Source organism: Falco cherrug, chromosome 3, assembly GCF_023634085.1.
Source record: "Falco cherrug isolate bFalChe1 chromosome 3, bFalChe1.pri, whole genome shotgun sequence".
NCBI classification, from domain to species: Eukaryota; Metazoa; Chordata; class Aves; order Falconiformes; family Falconidae; genus Falco; species Falco cherrug.
The window spans coordinates 54,875,089-54,895,584 of NC_073699.1; the positions used below are offsets into that span (position 1 = coordinate 54,875,089).

A 20,496-nucleotide genomic window follows, 5' to 3' on the forward strand; every position below is an offset into this window, starting at 1 on the left:
ACTTTTCCCAGACCAAAATTGGGTGAAAGTTGACTTACCAAGCATTGAAAGTAAAGATTAAGATGCAGTTAAGAGGAAATATGAGTATATACCTACACTTTGATCTTCTTTCTATTTTTCTATGTTCTTTGAATGAATGAATGAATACCTCAACTTGAGTCATTTTTACCCAGTGTGCTGATCACAGACTCTGGCAGGAAGGGTTTTGCTTTAGCCAGATACAGCTTGGTCCATAATGCTAACACAGCTGAGAATACAGAGCTACAGCACTGTAAACCTTCGTCTTTTGTGAGGGGTAAAGGGAAATAAGCCTGTCATTTGATAAATATCCTATCAGGATGTAAAGCAGTTTGTCATGCAACCATAACAACATGCTTGGATTTTCTGTACCAGATACTTAAAAGAAACCTGGGCTAGTTTGTACCCAGTCCATAAAGTTCAAGCCACTCTTTTTATGCTTTGTGGGAATTGCATAAATATTTTTCTGAGAGCTACTTGCCACTGTGTTTTGAAATAATACAGGTCAATGCATCAGAATGCAGATGCAAAGACCTTCGTGGCGGAGAGATAATGGTGTGACCTGTGTACAGTATGCAGCATCACTGGGTAGTCCACAGAAGCAGATGATCTGGTAGATGAGCCATCCTCCCTTTTTTGCTTTGCACATACAATTGGGGCTGTTTAATGGAAGAAATTGTTTTTTCATCCCCTCTGCGATCTTTCCTGGAGTTTGTACATCTTATGATTCTTACTGAGAACAAATTACAGACCTCCTCGAGTCTCTTTATGTAATATTAGTACATTTCAGGGGATGTCACTATATAAATGCACCATAAAAAAAATAAATAAAAAAAAAAGAGAGATAGAAAAAGTTATTATGCACACCTACCTGATTTCCAAACATTAACATTTTTGGTTTTGTGGTTTTCTTTTCCCAGACTAATACAAAATTCAGTTTTTACAGTTGCTTCTGTGGGTGGAAGGATGCAAAAGATGTGAGTAAAGCAGGCTTCCTAACAAATGTTCTTGAGATTGAATATACTTTAATGTTTTTTTAGGAGTTAGAAATTCTCCTTAGTTTTACTTTGTTGTTGAGCAATTTATGTTTTCTTCAGTACAAGATGAAGTGATGGCAAAGTCTGAGAGCAACAGCAATGAAAAGCAAAAATGTCTTTAAAGCTGAGTTTCACAGCCTCAACCATCTTGAGGGCCATTGTTTTATTTGTCCTTTTAGTATATTAATTCTTATGAGATTATTATTTCTAGTAACACTATAAATGTGACAATTCCTCTGTACTGTGGTTTTATTAGTGGAAAATGTGAAGATGGTTTTGGCAATGGTTGAACAGCATGTGACTGGACAGAGTACAGAGAAATGTATGATACATTTGCAGCAGCCAGAACAGCAAAATAGCCACTGAAGCATTGATCATAAAAAAACTCTGTAAGCAAATAAATCATCTAGGACTGAATTATTACACAGTTCAAACATTAAAGTATCCACAAGTCAAGGAAAATGTCTGGATTTAATACTTTTTAAATGAAATCTTATTGCTGCTGCTGAGTTTAGAAATTAATTTCTGAACTGAAAATCATCAGAGTTGCAAAACTTCAAGAGAAAGGAGTTCTGATCACACTATGGACTGTGTGAAAAGACACTGGAAGTGGAAAGGAGAATAATTTTACTGTTCATCTGGCCCAACCTTAGAAGGAAAGAATGTCTGTTTTTGATCCAATATTTGCTGTTATCTCCTAATTTTTTTGTAAAGCCATACTGGATAACAGAAAACTACCTGTCTAAAAGAGAGTTGAGAATGTGTGTTTGTACAGAGGCGACACCGGTTTACTTTGTGAAGACCAATCCTGTGACTTAATTGCCTTTACAGCTTTACAAAGTAACATAAATTGACAATAATTTCTAGGCTCCACATCTATCTCCTTCAGACTATGCTTTCCACACCACAGCTCCAGCTTAAACATTTCTTATGTTTGCTGCATACATGCCAACAGAAATCCCTGACAAGTCAGGTGATGGGATGGGAAGAATGATTCAGAGATACTGTAGCGCTTGGAAGGTGCTAATATTTACTGTTAGCTTCTCAACTAGAAAAAGGTAAATTTCACTGAGATTGTGGGACTGAATTTAATTGTTTTGTCTTTATAAAAGTCCCTTCTTCCCTGTGATGCAAACCTGTCCTTTATTCCAGCCTTGTGAACAGAGGGAAGTAGAAATGTAAAAATATTTTATACTTGCAGTAAGTAGCAGGTATGTGAAGATGGAAGAGGAACTGAAGATCTAACAGGCTTGCGTGTATCTTAAAGAGTTGAGATTAAAGTGGCTTATTTAACATAAATGTTACAACAAAGTCATAGAAAATTGTAGCAGTTTTTTCAAGCCTCTTTATGGGTGTTCTGCTGTATTTACTCAGTTAGCTACTGAAAGGTTTTTATATGGATTTATGTGCAAGTTATTTTTTAAATAAAACTTTCTTTGGCAGTTCCAGGTTGTCTGTTTTTATTAAAACATCAGCAGAGCGTTCCAAAAATAACTGCAATGTAAGTACTTATCAGAACTCTAACAGCATACGTCAACATTAAGTTTCAAGTACTAAGTAATAGTAGATTGCTGAAAAGTCCTGTCTTAAGAACTTGTTTTTTTCTCAAACTTTTCTGAAACTTGGCATTTTTAAGATTTAAGAATACACAGGACAGCATCTACTCAATTTACAGAGCCTCCTTTTCTTGGTTGTCTTAATAGGTTCATTCAACTATAACATCTTCTGTAGTATCAGCCTTGTAAGTCAAGTCTTACCAGGCTAGAGATAGTCTCAAGGGCAGAGCCTATACAATCCCTCTTCACCATCCTTCTTGAAGATGAATAATAACTTCCTACTTTCACTCCCTCTGCCAACTCTAAAACTAGCCTCATTAGCCCAGGAATTATTTTTCTTCTTTGTTTACACAGCACTCAGAACAAAAAGGTCCAACGCAGACGGAGCCTGGTAAGCAGTGTCAATAACATAAGCATGTCAAAAGAGTTTTTGTTTAAAAGCTCATTAAGTTGCACTTACGTTCCACCTTCCATGGAAATTTTGAACAGCCTCTTATGACCATCATTAATATCTTTTGAGTGTAAAGAAGAGTGGGAAGGGGGGAAAAAAAGTTATTTTGTTTTAAATACTTTGAAATTTCACTGCATTATGGATACAGCATAAGAAACAGAGAAAGATAAGAGAAAAAAGTTATGCAGAGAAGAAAGCAAGCAATGAGAGGGAATGCATACAAAACACTTAACGAATATGAGTTTCTTTTGATTATCTGGTGTCCTATTCATAGATTTGGATCAGAATTAACACCCCATTTTGCTAGATGTCATATCAATACATAGACACACACAGAAAAGTGTAAGGTGAGAAGGGCTTCTTTACTTGAAGAATATACAGACTAATAAAGTTCAGTTTGGTAAAACTAGAACACTGTGAAGAAGCTTATTCCTTTCCCTTCAAACATTAAGCAGTTCTAGAAAAGCCTCCAGGATGCCTAAAGAAACCCTGAGTCTGAGCACTAGAAGAAAAAACTCCGTTTACATTTCCATATCCATTTCTTGACCCAAAAGGCAAAGTTGAGGGAAAGGCTTAAAGCAGAGGAGCAACTTGTAAAGAAAAGGCATGAGAAGAATATATGGGAGTAGGACACTATGGCTGTTTCATGTTTAAACTGTTTAGAGCAAGAAGATACCATCTTTGGAAGTAGAAGGAAAAAAAGAGATTTTGCCCTTCTGTTTTGTTGTGGTGGTTTTTTTTTTTTTTAATCTCTTAATAGAAAAGTTAATTGATTTTTTTTTCTTTTTTTTTCTTCAGCAATGAGACCCCAGCTTTGCATTACTGAGAATTATTGCTTGAATATGAAGAAGACCTCTTGAAAAAAAATTTTAGCTAAGCAGCTTTTGCAGTTTTGGTCCACACCTTACTGATAATGCTACTTAACCTTAGTTTTAAAACAAAGCTACAATATATTGCCAACTTTTATCAAAAGCCAAAAATAACACAGTATTCAGTATTTTTCCATGCAAATATTATTAAAGTTGAGGGAAGAAGGCAAATAAAACTGACCTGAGCAGAATGAAAAATTGTGCTGCAATTAAAGAAACTCAGCTGTGGGAGAGAGAGAAAATAAGAAAAGGAAAAATACAGCAGCATATAAGAAATAAACAGCAATTAGTGAATGAGACTATTGCTGCTTAAAATTGGTATTTAAAACTTGGAAGAAGATCAAGCAACTCTCTTGTAGCTTTCCTATATTAACATGTACAATAAAACTTCCTATCAGCAAACTGCAGCATAAAGAAGTTAACATGTTATGCTACCACTAAAATAGCATGAAAAAGTCTTGGAGGGGAAAATAAAGGAATCTGGGGGAGGAAGGTTTCTACAGTTAGACAAAATTATTTATTTTGTCTCGTGTATTTGGCAATGAAGATTTAAAATTTAACGATGACAAGGACTGTTAATATTGTAGATAATGTTCTAAGTAAAGGTGCTTAGGTTCTGTTTATTGATGTTAGAACTCTGCTATTACATAGCAACGGACAAATCCTGTAGAGTAAAAATATGTTCTCAAAGCATACTGTATTCATTTTTAAAATGTTATAAATGCCCTCTGTTTCAGAGGTAGAAGTTATATTAATATTAATCTAATGTTCCTAACATTTCTTTTGCTTAAAACAACAGCAGTTTGAAGAGTTCAGTTGCCATAATGCATAATAATACACCTGCCCCCAAAATGTCTCTCAAAAGAATATTTTTTTACATGGCAAAGCCCCCACTTTCTCCAGATATTGTTTCAAAGCCCATCCTATGTGAAGGCCTGCTTTAGGTGACACTTACATGACTCTCTTCACAGACATTGTAAGGAGGTCACAGTGCAAAATCCAAGTGTTTGTTTTTCATACTTAATAGCAGAGAGGTTTCAAACATGAAGCAATGGCTCACTCCTTCAAGAAAGATAATTTATCTCTTCCTTTAGCACAGTCGGATCCTGGAGATTTGCCACTTCAATTCTCTGGGACTTTACAACCCACACTACAATATTCAAATAAAATCTTATTGTATTGTGAAAAGGGGAGGGGGGAAGAGAAACTGTGTTAGCACTGATTGAAGGTGAAACTCCAGTTCTGTGAAGGTCAGGAAATTCAAAATAGCTTCTTAGAATTTCTTTACTCTGCTTCAGTGTGTGAACATGTAAATGCATCTTTGCAGACAGCTGTGTATTCATGTGCCAAAATACTCTTTTACATTGTTTGAAAATAAACTAATTTCAAAGTAATCAGGATCTCACTTTCAAAGAAAATGCTCAGATATGTGACTAACTTTTCCTTTTTAATTAGCACAGTAAAGCTGTTCCTTGCCCATGTTGCTTGACAGGCAAAGTTGGTGGTACCCAAAACAATTGGCTCAAGAAAACTTGTTACCAAAGGTATTATCAGTATGTTTTCCAACAAAGTCTGTAGCAGCTGAGATTGTGAAATCCAGACAACTTATTTAAAATATGCCCTTTGGCATGTCAATTTGACATCAATTTCAAAGGCAGTTAAACTGTCTATTAAATCCTTAAAGCCAATCAAATGCTTACTGCCTTAGTATTTCCAGTGTTTTCCTTAAAATTAAACTTTTGTATTTTCTTTAAAGGCAACAGTAATCTTAATCATGTCATTGCCTTTGGACATAATGTCCAAAGATGAGCATGCTTTTAAAATTAATCCCATTATTCTGTCAGACATCTCTCCCCTTTAATCAGTTGAAAAAATAGCCTCCTGTAGAGAGTCAAATCTTTTATTTATCATTTCAGTGCTAGCTACAATTAACTTTGTTATTTTAAAGAAGTTATCTTCTTACTGAAGAGACCTGAAGAAGAAAAGAGTCTTCAGTTAAAAGGACACATACTGTCAGCATTGTTAGTCTTTGAAAATTGCCTCATAGTGTGCTTGCTATTTTATTTTTTTTTTTGCCCCCCAGGAGTACAGTACGCAATTCATACACACACATGTAACTGGCTGGAGCACTGAATGTTAGACTTTCTGTATCTTCCCCTGTAAACAAATTGATTGCCCATAGCAATATGCTGCTTCTAGACTGACTAAAAAAAAAAAATAACTACAGGAATCTTTAAAAGAAAAACTTCAACACCAGCCAGATGTCCAAATCTAATCACCTTGACTGCATTTGTTTAATAATACAGTAGTCAGTTCCTCATGCAAAAGTTGCTCAGAATCCAAGAGATAACATCAATGGAGTTCAATGGAAATTAATGTGAAGCTGAATTCAAGGAGTTAGAATAAATCTTGGACACACAGCATGAAGGCAAGTGAAGGAGCAGGCAGGGTAAGTAAGTGCAATACAGGAGAGAGCACACTGTTCCTTCCCTGCCGCAGGAGCCAGAGGAATGGCAAATTCTGACACTGGGACAAATTTGAAGACAATTGGAGTCAATGGACTCGCTCCTAGCAGCAAATGCTGCTTAGGTTTCACCAAGGAGAAGCAAGGTTCAAAAGTGACCATTTAGTGTATGCTCAAAATATTTACTGCTTCTTTTTTTCCAGTGACTTGTGGATTTTATTAGCCAGTTCATCCTAACAGCAGGCTTCCTCAGCAAGTCAAAGCAAACTGTCATCCCCGTGCCTAATTTTTAAGGGGTGTAAAATGTCTGAATTTTTCCTATTTTTCTATACACTGCTTGATTTAACACTTACGGCCACTTAAAGCTTTCATAATAAGGAATTACCAGTTGAAAAAACTTGGCCATAAAAGCAACGATGTAAAGCAGGTGCAGATTCCTTTTTCCAGGCCTCTGAGGCCTTCCCGGTTTTAAGATTATCTATCTTTAAGGTGATTACAGAAGTAGTTTTGATAGTTCCATGTTTGAACTCTTGGCAAGACACTTTAAAAGATATTGCTTAATGCCTTGAATATAGAAAGACACAAATCAAAGGTTTTTGCTTGTTTGGGAACTTATTTGAAGATTTATTTGCTCTGTGAGCACTAAGGAGATATCCCTATGTCTTTTCTATACGCAAATGAAGAATAACAGAACTGATGGTTAGATGGTTAGAGATCTATAAAACCATAATAGTTGTGCAGATAGATAAATGTATTGGCTGGTCAGAGTTATATTTCTGATTCTTCCGTCAAGTATCCCACGTAACACAGAGTAAACAGGTTTGTTTTACTTTATTTTTAAAAGCCAGTTTTCTTTAATCTTTTTGTTTGTTTTAGTTTGGATTTAGATGAATCATTTCCTGGGTGGAGTGCCTCATGGTAACACGATTATTATTATTTCATTTCATTTTAGTTTGAAACAAATAAAATCTTTCATTGATAACATATTCAATATTTTGCATTAGGGTTTTCTTCAGACCCAGCATGACATGAACAAAATTAATGCTGTCTTTCAGTTGACACTGGTAATATTTAAAATTTGTTAAGATTGTGCAGAGTTCTTAACATGTATTGGCACCATGCGCCATTGTGACTTGATATAGCTAGGATAACGTACATTATTTTGTCCTATACACTGACATAATTCTATTCAATGGGATTTTGCCTTGTAACAATACTTTATTGGTGTAAAACTATTCTGACTGTGACTGCTTAAATGGCCTCACTAAGTTGCACTAAGGTTAATTTCAATCTTGATTCTGTACTTCTGTTTACTGGGCTTTGCCCTGTTTTTAGGCAAGAATGGGCTAGGGGAGAGCCATGGCAGTCAATAAAACAGACTTTTTCAGTACTTTTAAAATACTTTTTGGTACAGGTTTGAACAAAGGATAGTAACATCAACTGAAGAAATGCTTCACATACACCTTTCTGAGGCTGCACCTGTAATTGACTGAATAAGATGAACCAGTTTAAGCACAGCAATTTAGCAATATCAAACCCAAGTGGGTCTGGATCACTTTACAACACCAGCTTTCAGTAGTCTCATTGTTAATGCAGTTTTTTCAGATGTGCCACTCTGTAGTCAGGGAAGATGCCCTACGGTGTGACATTCCAACACACACCTCTCTCCTCCATTTTGGGCTGTTTTTTGTTTTTTCACAGTGCAGGATACTCCCTGAAGACAGGAATTTTAAATTGTGACTCAGACTAACACTGTCATTGTTGCTCTTTTGACATCCATTAGTTTTGCTATTTCTAGTTTTGAACTGCTGTTGGGATGCTTGAAGGATTCTTGATTAATGCTGTGAATATAAATCTTATTAATATGAATAGAATATGAATAGGCTGTGCCTATGCAACTGGAATTTTATAGCAGATGGATATCACTGTGCAGTATTGCTGCCTTCAGATGTCATGGTCAGCTGGCTCATGGAAGAAGAGCAAGAGGCCAAGCAGATAATTCTACAGAACATGGTGCAGCTTTTCCTAGTTGGCTTCTGCTACTGAGACAAAGTAACTTCAGTGACAAGGACCAGAGCAATGACACTGCAAACAACAGCAGCAGAATTTCAAGATGACAAAGGCTGCCTTCCTATGTATCTGCATGGGTGTTTCCACATCTCACTGTCATCAGAAAGCTCAGTTATCTGCTGCTTGCTTGTCTTTAGCTATGCAAATAGATCACAGCAGACCAATTGCAGGGAAGATGAGAAGTACTGGAAGGAGCAGTGCTGTTGTGTCCTGTCAGTAACTCTGGCTGTTCAGGGAGGCCTATGAATTGCATTGTATGGTTGTATTCTTGATTCCATTAGGACTGGTAGAGGGATGTACATGACTAACCTTCAGCAAGCGTTCAAGCCAAAATCTTCATCTACAGTACAAGACATTTTTTAGTGTTGCTGAAAGGCCCCATCAATTATTAAGGAAGGTTCACTAATAATGTAGAAACACTAACGTTGCCAAGAACTAAGGTTCATTTCCAGCAGTGTCCAAAGGAAAATCTGCTCTTTGGGTAATCTGGATATTAATGGTGTTAAGATTTCACACCTCAGTAGGGAATATCTGGTTTATTTTCAGTTCCCTAGCATATGGTGCTTTCTCTGGGTTCCTCAGGCGGAAGAAAGAATAGTTTGGCTTCATTTTGCTTAGTCTGAAAATGGAAAATGCTTTTGGACCACTTACGGTTATATTCTGAATTTCTCCCAAGGATGTGTAGAAAGCACTGTTTTATTCTGCATGAGGAAAGGAGGAGTGAGTGATTACTGTGGGAAGGTCCTATAGTTGTTCCTTGAAAGGGTGCTTCCCACAGTGATGGCAGCAGAGCTCAGGGCCATGCTGCTCAGCTTTTTGCTGAAGATGTCCATTGGCATAATTTTTCCTTTCATTTTCTTAATTTTGAACTCTTCCAGAGCCTTTTGCTCCAGTTTGGTCCCTTGGTTCTAGCATAAGAAAATATTTGTTCCTCCACTGTCTCCACAGGTCTCTTACAGAAAACATAATTATCCCCCAAACAGATCTTTTTCTGTGGAAACCTGTCTGCTTCTCAGTGGGGAAGAGCTACCCTCTTTACACAAGCTGCAGCATGACAGAAATATCCCAGGCATTTCATGACCCTTCCTCATAATATCAATGCCAACAACTTAAAATAGTTCTTTTCTCCTTTCCCACCTCCCCCACAGTTTTTGGGGAGCCATTTCCAGCTACCCTTCTACCCTGGGATTTATTTTGACTTCCCTAGTTATTTTTTTCTACTTAAAGCTTCTGTGACAGTAGCTGGGTGTTTGACCAGCAATGTTAGACTTTGGTGGGTAGGGAGAAAAAAGAAAACCAATTAGATGGTTGCTAATAGCATTACACATTCATCAAAGCTATTCTTACTTTTGAGGATGCCACCCAGAGGCAAGACTTTTTTGAGGTATAGAAGGATCTTACTCAAAACAGCCAATAGGCAAACTGGAAAGGTGCACAAGGGTGCTCTTTATTATGATCTTTTCCTCATCTTACTTCCAAACATAGACACACTCCAGCTGCTGGAATAGTAAAGGGACATACTATCTGAATAGGCACAGGAGAGTTTTTCTTCCTTGAAGTCCGCGTACCTTAGCTTTTAGTGCTTTTTTATTACACCTACAAGTAATTAAAAAATACACTGCAAAATTAATAGCATTCTGCAATAACTTTTTTAGGGGCAAGTAGTTTGCAGTGTCTTGAAAATCTCTACTCATGTTTGAATTGTCTCTGTAATGTGACTTTGGATGTTTATGGTATGAAATCTCAAAAGCAGGAAAAAATGAGCACACTAATGAAACCACAAGCCAACGTTCTTTCACTATTTTTCATGCTGGATCTGTCACTCAAATAAGCATCCTTCCTTTGCAAAGCATCACATTTGGTCGTTCTTTTCCTCAAAGTCCTGTTTTGTTACTTTTTGGAGGAAAAGTGGACAACTCACTTTAAATTCCCTAATTCCAAGTGTGAGCTGTAGCCACATCCTATCTTCATAGTGAAGTGATACCAGAGAACATATAAATCCCATTTGCCTGTTCTCCGCAGGAGAAGTGATGACTAGCAGACTAAGTTTCAGAAGCATGCAACTTTTAAAAGGTTCTCACAGCAATTAACTGAAGAAAATGGCTAAGCCATAATGAGCCTCATGTTAAGGAATACTTACTAGTTAGGAAGTAGACACATGTTGAAATTAGTTTAAACAGGTGTATTGGGTCTGGCTGAGCCCCATAGCAGCCCTCATAGTGTTGTGCTTGTATTAGTAGCTAGAAAGACGGGGATAATGCATCAGTGTTCAGACTAGTGCTGAGCAGTACTTGCACAGCATCAAGGCTGTCTGTCCAACCTTCCCCTCTGCCTCTCATCACTAGGCTGGGGGTGGGCAAGATCTTAGGAGGGGACATCGCCAGGACAGCTGACCCAAACTGACCAATGGGATAATCCATACCATATGACATCTGTTCAGATATAAAAACTAAGAGAAAGGAGAAAAGGGAGGTATTCATTATTTACAAAGTTTGTGTTCCAGAGCAACTGCTATGTGTACTGAAGCCCTGCTTCAGTGGCCAAACATCGCCTGCTGATGGGAAGTAGAGAATAACATCTTTTGTTTTGCTTCACTTCTGTGTGCACAACTTTTGCTGTTGCTTCACTAAACTGTCTGTATCTTGACCCACAAGGATTCTTTTCCATCTTATTTCTCCCCCCGGGTTCTGCTGAGAAGGGGAGTGACAGAGCAGCTTGGTGGGCACCTGGCATCCAGCCAGGGTCAACCAGGCACAAAAGGATTCTTCGGCTTTATTGTACACATGATACCAGGGAAAAAAAATAAATCTGAAAATTATTTTTAGATGAGCATCTCCTAAATGATATGCCACTTAATACAGCAGGGATGTTAAGATATTTTGGGGGAGATACTGTGAATGGCTATTATACCTTTTACAGCCTTGTATTCATCCATAAAATGTGCTCACTGGAGTTGAAAAGGAGACGTGTATGAATGGCTCTTCACCAGCATCACAAAGTTGCTGTCAAAGGAAAATAGAGGAGTTAAAATACCCAAAATGTACTCTTTAGGAACATGGGACGGAGAAAGGTTCACCTCTGCATTTGTAAACAACAGTCAGGAGTTTGGTTTTGGCTAGCACCCACCCCTCTCTCTGCCTGGCTGAACATAATGACATAAGGGAAGGAGGGAATGGTGACAAGCTCCTTCCTGGCACAGCAGGCAGGTCTCCCCCTGGGACAACCCTACCCTCTCTGGTGCCCTCGCCTAATAGGTGTGATGCTTTGCAAGTGGAACTGAACATTAACAAGGATGATCATTCATCTAGCTTGGAGGTGTTGATGAAGTTAAGTTGGCCTACATCCTGTGTCAAAACTTCCATAAAGAAAAAAAGATTGGTCATTGTCACAGGAGACTAACTTCTGAAGGGAACAGAAGGCCCAATATGCAGACTGGACTCACTTCTTAGGTAGTCCGCTGCCTTCCTGGAGCCCTGGTTAAAAACGTGTAGAGAAAGATTCTTACCCTGCTACAGCCCTCAGACTATTATCCATTATTGAATTTTCAGGTAAGCAGCGATGAAGTTGCAACAAGTCTCAGGGCAATCAAGAAAGATTTCAGGGCCTTGGGGAGAATGGTTAAGGGATCAGGAGCACAAGCAGTGTTATCTATCCCTCCAGTTGCAGGGAATGAAGAGAGAAGAGACAGGAAGAGCCACCAGTGCAACACCTGGCTCCGAGCCTGGTGTCACTGGCAGAATTTTGGGGTTTTTGATCATGGGTCAGTTTACATGACACCAGGCCTGTTGGCAGCAGATGGGGCACACCTGTCTCAAAGGGGGCAAAGGATCTTTGCACAGGAGCTCACTGAAAGAGCTATAAACTAGATTTAAAGGGGGAGAGGGATAAAACCAGGCTTGCCAGAGATAAGCCTGGAGGCACAACACCAGTGTTGTGTGTGTTAGTGTGGTCAGGATGGTGTGTTAGTGAGGTCCTTCAGTCTTCCATCTCAGTGGAGGCAGGGGATGGAGAGCCATGTGGCCACAAATATGCAAGTGTTAGTAATGTGTTAGAAGCCACAGCAGTGCCTGAGAATGGTCACATAGGAATTAGGGCTTCTCCCCCAAGAAAGGTGGTGGGTTCCATAGCCCAAGTGAAGTGCTATACCAATGCACACAGCATGGGCAGCAGACAGGAGAAGCTGGAAGCAATTACGCAGCTGGAAAACCAGGACATAGTTACCATCATGGAAACATGGTGGAATGACTTTCACAGCTGGAGTGCTATGACAGATGGCTATAAAATCTCCAGAAGGGATAAGCAAGGAAGGACAGGCAGTGCAGTAGCCCTGTATGTTCAGGAGTGTTTTGATTATCTAGAGCTTAATGATGGTGGCAATAGGGTTGAGTGTTTATGAGTAAGAATCAAGGAGAAAGCCAACAAGGCAGATATCATGGTGGGAATCTGTTATAGACCACCCAACCAGGATGAAGAACAGCTGGGAGAAGTCTCATGATCACTAACTAGCCCTTGTCCTCGTGGGGGACTTCAACTTACTAGATGTCTCCTGAAAATAAAACACAGCATATAGGAAACAGTCTAGGAGGTTCTTTGAGTGTGTTGAAGATGATAACTTCCTGACACAGCTGGTGAGAACCCAACTAGGGAAGGCACACTGCTAGACCTGTAGTTTGCGATAAGAGTGCGTGATGTGATGGTTGGAGGCCATCTTCGGCACAGCAGTCATTAAATGACAGAGCTCTTGATTCTCAGAGAAGTAAGGAGGAGGATCAGCAGAACTGCTGCCTTGGACTGCCAGAGGGCAGGCTGTGGCCTCTTTAGGAAACTGGATGACAGAGTCCCTTGGAAGGCAGTCCTGAAGGGCAAAGAAATCCAGGGAGGCTGGACCTTCTTCAAGAAGGACATCCTAAAGGCTCAGGAAAAGGCTGTTCCTATGTGCCAAAAAAGAAGATAGTGGGGAAGAAGACCAGCCTGGCTGAAACTCAGGAAAAAAACCCAGAGTATTTATTACCTTCGGTAGAAGGGGCAAGCAACTCAGAAGAACTACAAGGATATCATGAGATTATGCAGGGAGAAAATTAGAAGGGCCAAAGCCCAACTGGAACTTCATCTGGCTACTGCCACTAAAGACAATTAAAAATTGCTTCTACAAATACATTAGCAACAAAAGGAGGGCTAAAGAAGACCTCCGTTATTTAATGGATGCAAGGGGAAACATAGTGACAAAGGATAAGAAAAAGGATGAGCTATCTAATGCCGCCTTTGCCTCAGGCCTTAACAGTAGGACTGGTTGTTCTTCAGGTACGCAGCCCCTTGAGCTGGAACACAGGGATGGGGAGAAGAATGAAGCTCTCATAATCCAAAGGGAAATGGTCAGTGACCTGCTACGCCACTTAGACACAAGCCTATGGGGCCGGACGGGACCCACCCAAGGGTCCTGAGGCAGCTGGCAGAAGTGCTCACTGAGCGACTCTCAACCATCTGTCAGCAGCCCTGGCTGACCGGGGAGGTGCCAGTTGACTGGAGATTAGCAAATGCGACACCCATGTAAAAGAAGGGCCGGAAGGAGCGTCCAGGCAACTACAAGCCTGTCATTCTGACCTCGGCACTGGGGAAGGTTATGGAGCAGATCCTCTTGAGTGCCATCACACGGCAAGTACAGGACAACCAGGGAGGGGATCAGGCCCAGTCAGCACAGGTCCTCCTTGACTAACCTGATCTCCTTCTGTGACAACATGACCCACTCAGTTGACGAGAGAAAGGCTGTGGCTGTTGTCTACCTGGATCTTAGAAAAGCCTTTGACACTGTTTCCCATGGCATTCTCCTGGAGAAACCGGCTGCTCATGGCTTGGATGGCTGTACTCTTCTCTGGGTTAAAAACTGGCTGAATGACTGAGCTCAAAGAGTGCTGGTGAACAGAGATCCGTCCAGTTGGCAGCCAGTCACAAGTGGTGTTCCCCAGGGCTCAGTACTGGGGCCAGTCCTGTTTAGTATCTTTAACAATGACCTGGACGAGGGCACCCTCAGGAAGTTTGCAGATGACACCAGGTTGGCCAGGAGCGTTGATCTGCTGTAGGGCAGGAAGATTCTGCAGAGGGATCCAGACAGGCTGATCGATTGTTCAAGACCACTTGTGTGAGGTTCAACAAGCAGCAGTACTGGGTCCTGCGCCTGGGTCACAACAAACCCCATGCAATGCTACAGGCTTGGGGAAGAGTGACTGGAAAGATCACCAGTGGGAAGGGACCTGGGGGTGCTGGTCAAATGCCAGGCAAGTATGAGGCAGCAGTGTGCTCAGGTGGCCAAGAGGGCCAATGGCATCCTGGCTTGTATCCAAAACAGCGGGGCCAGCAGACAAAGGAGGCGATTGTCCCCCTGTGCTCAGGTGAGGCTGCACCTCGAATGCTGGGTTCAGTTTTTGGCCCCTCACTACAGGAAAGACATTGAGGTGCTGGAGTGTGTCCAGAGAAAAGCAACAAAGCTGGTGAAGGGTCTAGAGTACAAGTCTTATTATGAGGAGCGGCTGAGGGAACTGGGGTTGTTTAGCCTTGAGAAAAGGGGGCTGAGGGGAGACCTTATCACTCTCTACCTGAAACGACCTGAACGGAAGTTCCAACAAGGTGGATGTCAGTCTCTTCTCCCAAGCAGCAAGCAGTAGGACAAGAGCAAATGGCCTCAAGTTGTGACAGGGGAGGTTTAGATTGGATATGAGGAAAAGTGTCTTCACTGAGAGGCTTGTCAAGCATTGGAACGGGTTGCCCAGGGAGGTGGTTGAGTCACCAGCCCCGCAAGTATTTAAGAGATGTGTAGATGTGGCACTTGGGGCCATGGTTTAGTGGTGGACTTTGCAGCGCTAGGTTAATGGTTTGACACGATGATCTTAAAAGGTGACTTTAACAAACATTTCTATGATTCTATGAAAATACTGTCTTTAGCAGCAGTAATTGCCAGATTTTTGTTTCCTCTCCTCAAGAAGAGCCAGTAGTGTGATTTGAGGGGGCTGAGTATGGATGTGTATGCAAAATGTGCAAAACCACTAAAAGAATGTACCCTTTCTAAAGCTTTAATGCTGTTCAGTACAGTCATCCAGTTCAGGCTGAAGTGCGGGAGCTTACACAGCACCCTGAATCTAGGGAGGTAACAGCACCAGGAAGGAATGTATGTGAGGAAGAGTAATATTCATGGATAAAACTCCAAGTCAACCCAAGGCCTGGCATTTAGTGCAGAAAATACATAGGTACAGCCATGGATTATATTAGTTGTGTTTTCTATGGATTACTAAATACCAGATAATTCTTTGGTTTGATGCAACCAAAAATCCAGTTCTTCACAACTGTGGGAAGTCCATTTTCAGCAGTTTTCTTCTGGTTCCCTTACCCTTCAGTTTCTCTGTTTCCACTTCCAAGACACTGACACAAGGCTTAGATTGGGAGGGACTTCTTCACTAGATATGAAAATCTCGCGTGTGTTTACAGTTTACTGACTCATCTCCAGGTGGGATTACACATGCTTCTCTTCAGAAGCCTGGGACATGTTCAGGCAGGATCAAAGGGGACATGGCTGCTTTACTGGATATGGAAACTCACTATTACTTGGCAGTGGAGTGGGGCACTCCTGGCTTCCCAAGGGCATTTATTTGTAGAGGCAATCTGGTCATGATGACTCGAAATCGGTGCAAGAAGAGAATACTGAGAAATGTAAAGTGATGTGCGTGGGCTGGAAGTGGAAGACTGCCAAAAGTGGAGCTGCAAAGAATGTATTTACAAAGCTTCAGCATGAAGGAAAATGAGGGTTCTTCCTGTAAAAGTCAGATGCCTGGGAACAAATACCGAAGGGTGTGTTTCAGAGCAAGGATTACTATTTTGGGAAACTCTGGTGCTGACTAGGGAGTTGTCTGGTACCCAAAGCAATGGTGTGATGCAAGGGTTAATGTGATCACTGTATTTGTTAACATAGGAGCATTGAGTAGGAATTTGGTACACAAATTACTTCTGTTTCTCAAATGCCTACAGCTGCTGGTGAAGTACAGCATGCAGTTCTCACACAGTACTTCAAGCAGCATGTTAAAAAGTAGAGGGTTAGGAAGAACTGGAACATTTATTAAATGATTGGCAACTATGTGTTTTAATGAAATAGTCAAGGATTTTGATTTAGTTAGCTTAATGAGGAAAAGCTTTGACTTAAAGGTAGCTGGTCTGCAGTTCCAATACAGGGAACAGATATGTGAAAAAGCAACTCTTTAACAAGAGTGAGTGCTTGGGAATTAGACAAGCTAGATAAATGCAGCCTACTCATGACTTATATATTTTTTAAAAAGAAGGGTAACCATCCACTGGAAAAACTTAGCACAGGTGACATTAGACTCTTAATCACCAGTAATTTTTAAATAAAAATTGGATATATTTTTTTCAAAAAAAATATCTAGCTCAGGCAGCAACTACTTCAGCGACATTTTATAACCAATATTACATCAAAGGTCAGCCTATAGAATTCTGTTCATTTAATCTAGGATATATAACATTTCCAGTCTAACAACTTCAAGGTAAATCATAAGCATGCATAAAGAATGCGTGACTACAAACCCTATGAGGCATATAAGCATTCACAATATTTATATGTTTTTCTCCAGAAACTATTCTTGGCTGTGCAATGTAGATACCACCGCAGTAGCATCAGACCAGGTAGTAGCAGCACAAAGCTCAGCACAGGATGCAAAATCCTTCTGCAAATCAAAGTGAATACTTGGGTGTTTAGCTCATGCTGAGCTCCCTGCTGTTGCCTGCAGCTCAGGAACTATGAACAGATGAGGTTATAGCAGCAGCTGATATTGCACCCTCTCCAAAGTAGTTCAAATAAAGGCCTAGGTGGAAAAAGTGTCTGCCCCTGACTTGTGAAGTAAGACTTTCCACAGAAGAACCATATTCATTGGGAAAATTTAACTGTAACAATTCTTGTGGTGAACTCTGTCACTCTAAATCAAGTTTCCATGTCTGCCTCAAAAACATCCCCTTGCTCTGCACAAGCTCTTGGCCCCGTTAAGAAAATTACTAGGTAATATTCTTAAGACTTGTTTTGATGAGGTCAAAAGAAATTATTAAAATGGTCCCTTCTGACTTCAGAAAATATAAAAAACCCCTTATGGATGTGATCCACTGGCAGTGGAGAAAAAGTAAGAGATTTTACAAAGAACTAAAGTCCTAGATTTTTTGGTTAGTTATTTTCAGGATCTGGACATGTACTGAATTGTGCATCTTAACACAGAAACATCAGCACAGGGCTACAATTTAAAAAATATATCCTTAATTTCAACTCCTAAATACTTCTGTTAAGTCTCTAGGGAAAAAATGGACAAACTGAATATGACAAGCACACAACAACTTCCATTGATCCTAAGGTCAGAAGCAGCAGAGCAGGGTTTATAGGGAGCAATGACATACATTTAGGGCTTTGACAAAGGAGCCCTGGCTCATCTTGCCATGACAGTTGTTAACAACTTAACCCAAACAACTTTCCTGCCCCTTGGCTCCAAAGTCACCATGCTTTTATTTAATCCACTGCGCAGTAACTACCTTGGGGAACCGCTCAGCTGCATGGCTCACGCTGTTGATGAGACTGAACTAACATGGTGGACTGAAAACAGGTGAAAAGGGGTACAAGTACATGCTCCCTTCAGCTCTGGGGACCAAGACCTCTTGGGAAGAGACAAGGTAGGCAGCCCGTTAACAGTCATAAACCGTAGTGCCACAGGAAAAAGCTTTTTTTTTGTTTGAGTAGCTTAGTTTCTGATCTCTGCAGCACAGCTGGGTCCGACTTTCCACAGAATGTACCTCACACTGTGAGGACAAAACCCCAAGTCTCCAGGCTGCCAGGTGTCCAGTGAAACTAGGGGAGAATATTCTTCTCCTGTGAATAAATGTTTAGAGACATCCTAAAGTTCAGATTAAAGATCCAGTCATGAAAATTCAGACAGCATTTGCAGATATTTTAGGCTTGCATTACTGCAAAACAGAAAAGATCTCCAAAATGTCATTTTAGAGTAGAAAGTCATTATGAGGTCCTACTACTGTAAAAATTATGCAAAAACCAGGAAAATTTTTTTAATCATCAGATTTATCTGAAAGTACGTAAAATATTTCTGCATGGCTACTTCACCGTGTGTCAAATTTTAACTTGGACTGCATTTCTGCAGACAAATTGTGAATGCTTTTAATAAAAGCACTACTTTTGTTATCTGCTTGTCAATAATAACAATTTTTCAGATGCTTTAATCCACAATTTCCTAACTTTCTAAATGCTCTAAACTTCTTGAATCCATGGAAAAAAGTCTGTAATATGTTTATTTTAATCTGCATTTTTTGGGAACATTGACTATGATTGAAAATTCAGTTTTCATAATTTATTTTCCTTCCTTGAAGCAGAAAAGGGTATCAACAGCACATCCATTATATTATCATGCTGTGCTGATTTTTATTCTACCTTCATGTTTCTTAAGGAAAACATAATTATCACTATTATAATCCACAACAAAGGAAGGTACCTATGAAGTGTAACTGCAACTTATGTTGACAACAGTTTCTTCACCGGAGGAAGCCACAGGTTTGTGGTTTCATGAGGAAATCTTAGAGCGCTACAACTTTTTTCCCCAGTATTGCATCCAAGAGAAGTATTGTCTCAACCCTTCAGCTTACCCATTGGTACATCAGCCACACCCAGCTCTTCCTCTGTCCTGTTGAGGCCTTTCAAGGGGACAACAAACTCAGGAAAATAGATAGTTTCTACCATCTCTCCAGAGCTTAATACAACAGAAAGCATTGGAAACTTCACAGCAGCTCCTCCAGTCTTCAAATAGGGGACATTGGCTAGTTCTGTGAAGATGGCTTGTTTGCAAAATTCTTGCACCACGGCAGTTGTTGCAGGAATAAGAGGTATAGTAGATGCAGACAGATCTGTGAAGCTCTTCTGAACTATAGCTACGTAATTTTCAGATGCCAGATTTTGCTCAGCTTTAACAGCAACCCCACCTTGAGTACTGTGTGCAGTTCTGGGCACCTCAATATAAGAAGGACATCAGGCTATTACAGTGTGCCCAGGGGAGGGTGACCAAGGTGCTGAAAAGTCAAGGGCAAGACTTACCAGCAGTGGCTGAGGTCACTTGGCTTGTTCAGCTTGGAGAAGAGAGGGCTGAGGTATGTCCTCATTGCTGAAGAGTGACCTCATCACAGTCTACAACTTTCTCAAGGACGGCAGCGGAGGTAGAGGTGCTGATCTCTCTGGTGACCAGTGACAGGACACGACAAAATGGAATAAAGCTGCATCAGGGGAAGTGCAGGCTGGGCATTAGCAAAAGTTCTTCACTGAGAGGGTGGCTGGTCACTGGAACTGGCTTCCCAGGGAAGTGGTCACAGCACCAAACCTGTCAGACTTCAAGGAGCATCTGAATGACACTCTTAGTGATATGGCTTAGTTTTAGGTAGTCCAGCAAGGAGCAGGGAGTTGGACTTGATGATGCTTATGGGTCCCTTCCAAATAGAGATATTCTAGGATTGAAAAAGGCACAATCTCAACATGAGAATCATACTTCTCCCAAAGTTAAAGTCTATGCTCCAGAGCCTGGAGTAAAATCCCTCAGTGAGATGGCAGGAAGAATTTTATAACAAAAATAAAATGATATATCTTCCTTGATCTCATTCTTCAAAAAGGACAAAGGATTTTTCTGAAGTTTTCAAAAAGCACTTGGCTTGAAACAGCCAACCAGCCCAGAAAATCCAATCTTCTTAACTAAAAAAAAAGGGAAATATTACAGTAAATGAAAATATGATTTGGGGATTTAAAATATTAGGCAAATCTAACTATAGGTGTTAAAAATTCTATTTAATAATGGAAGTGGCAAACCACATGACAGCTCTTACAATTTCATTAAAGCAAATTATTACCTGTGCTGGTTTACCATAAACAGTTAGGGTTCCAGTATCTTAATTTTTATTACCCAGAAGTCAGGATTAATAAGATTGGCCTTCCAGAAGTTTCCAG

The 20,496-nt window shown here is 40.2% G+C and overlaps 1 long non-coding RNA gene across 1 annotated transcript; it reads right to left on the reverse strand.

Annotated features, from left to right (window-relative positions):
- Positions 1-889: 889 nt before the first annotated feature.
- Positions 890-20,225, reverse strand: LOC129735644 (uncharacterized). Its single transcript, XR_008731426.1, has 3 exons — positions 19,600-20,225; positions 11,376-11,467; positions 890-970 (listed from the first exon to the last, which is right to left on the reverse strand). It is a non-coding gene; the product is annotated as an uncharacterized LOC129735644 (long non-coding RNA).
- Positions 20,226-20,496: the final 271 nt, after the last annotated feature.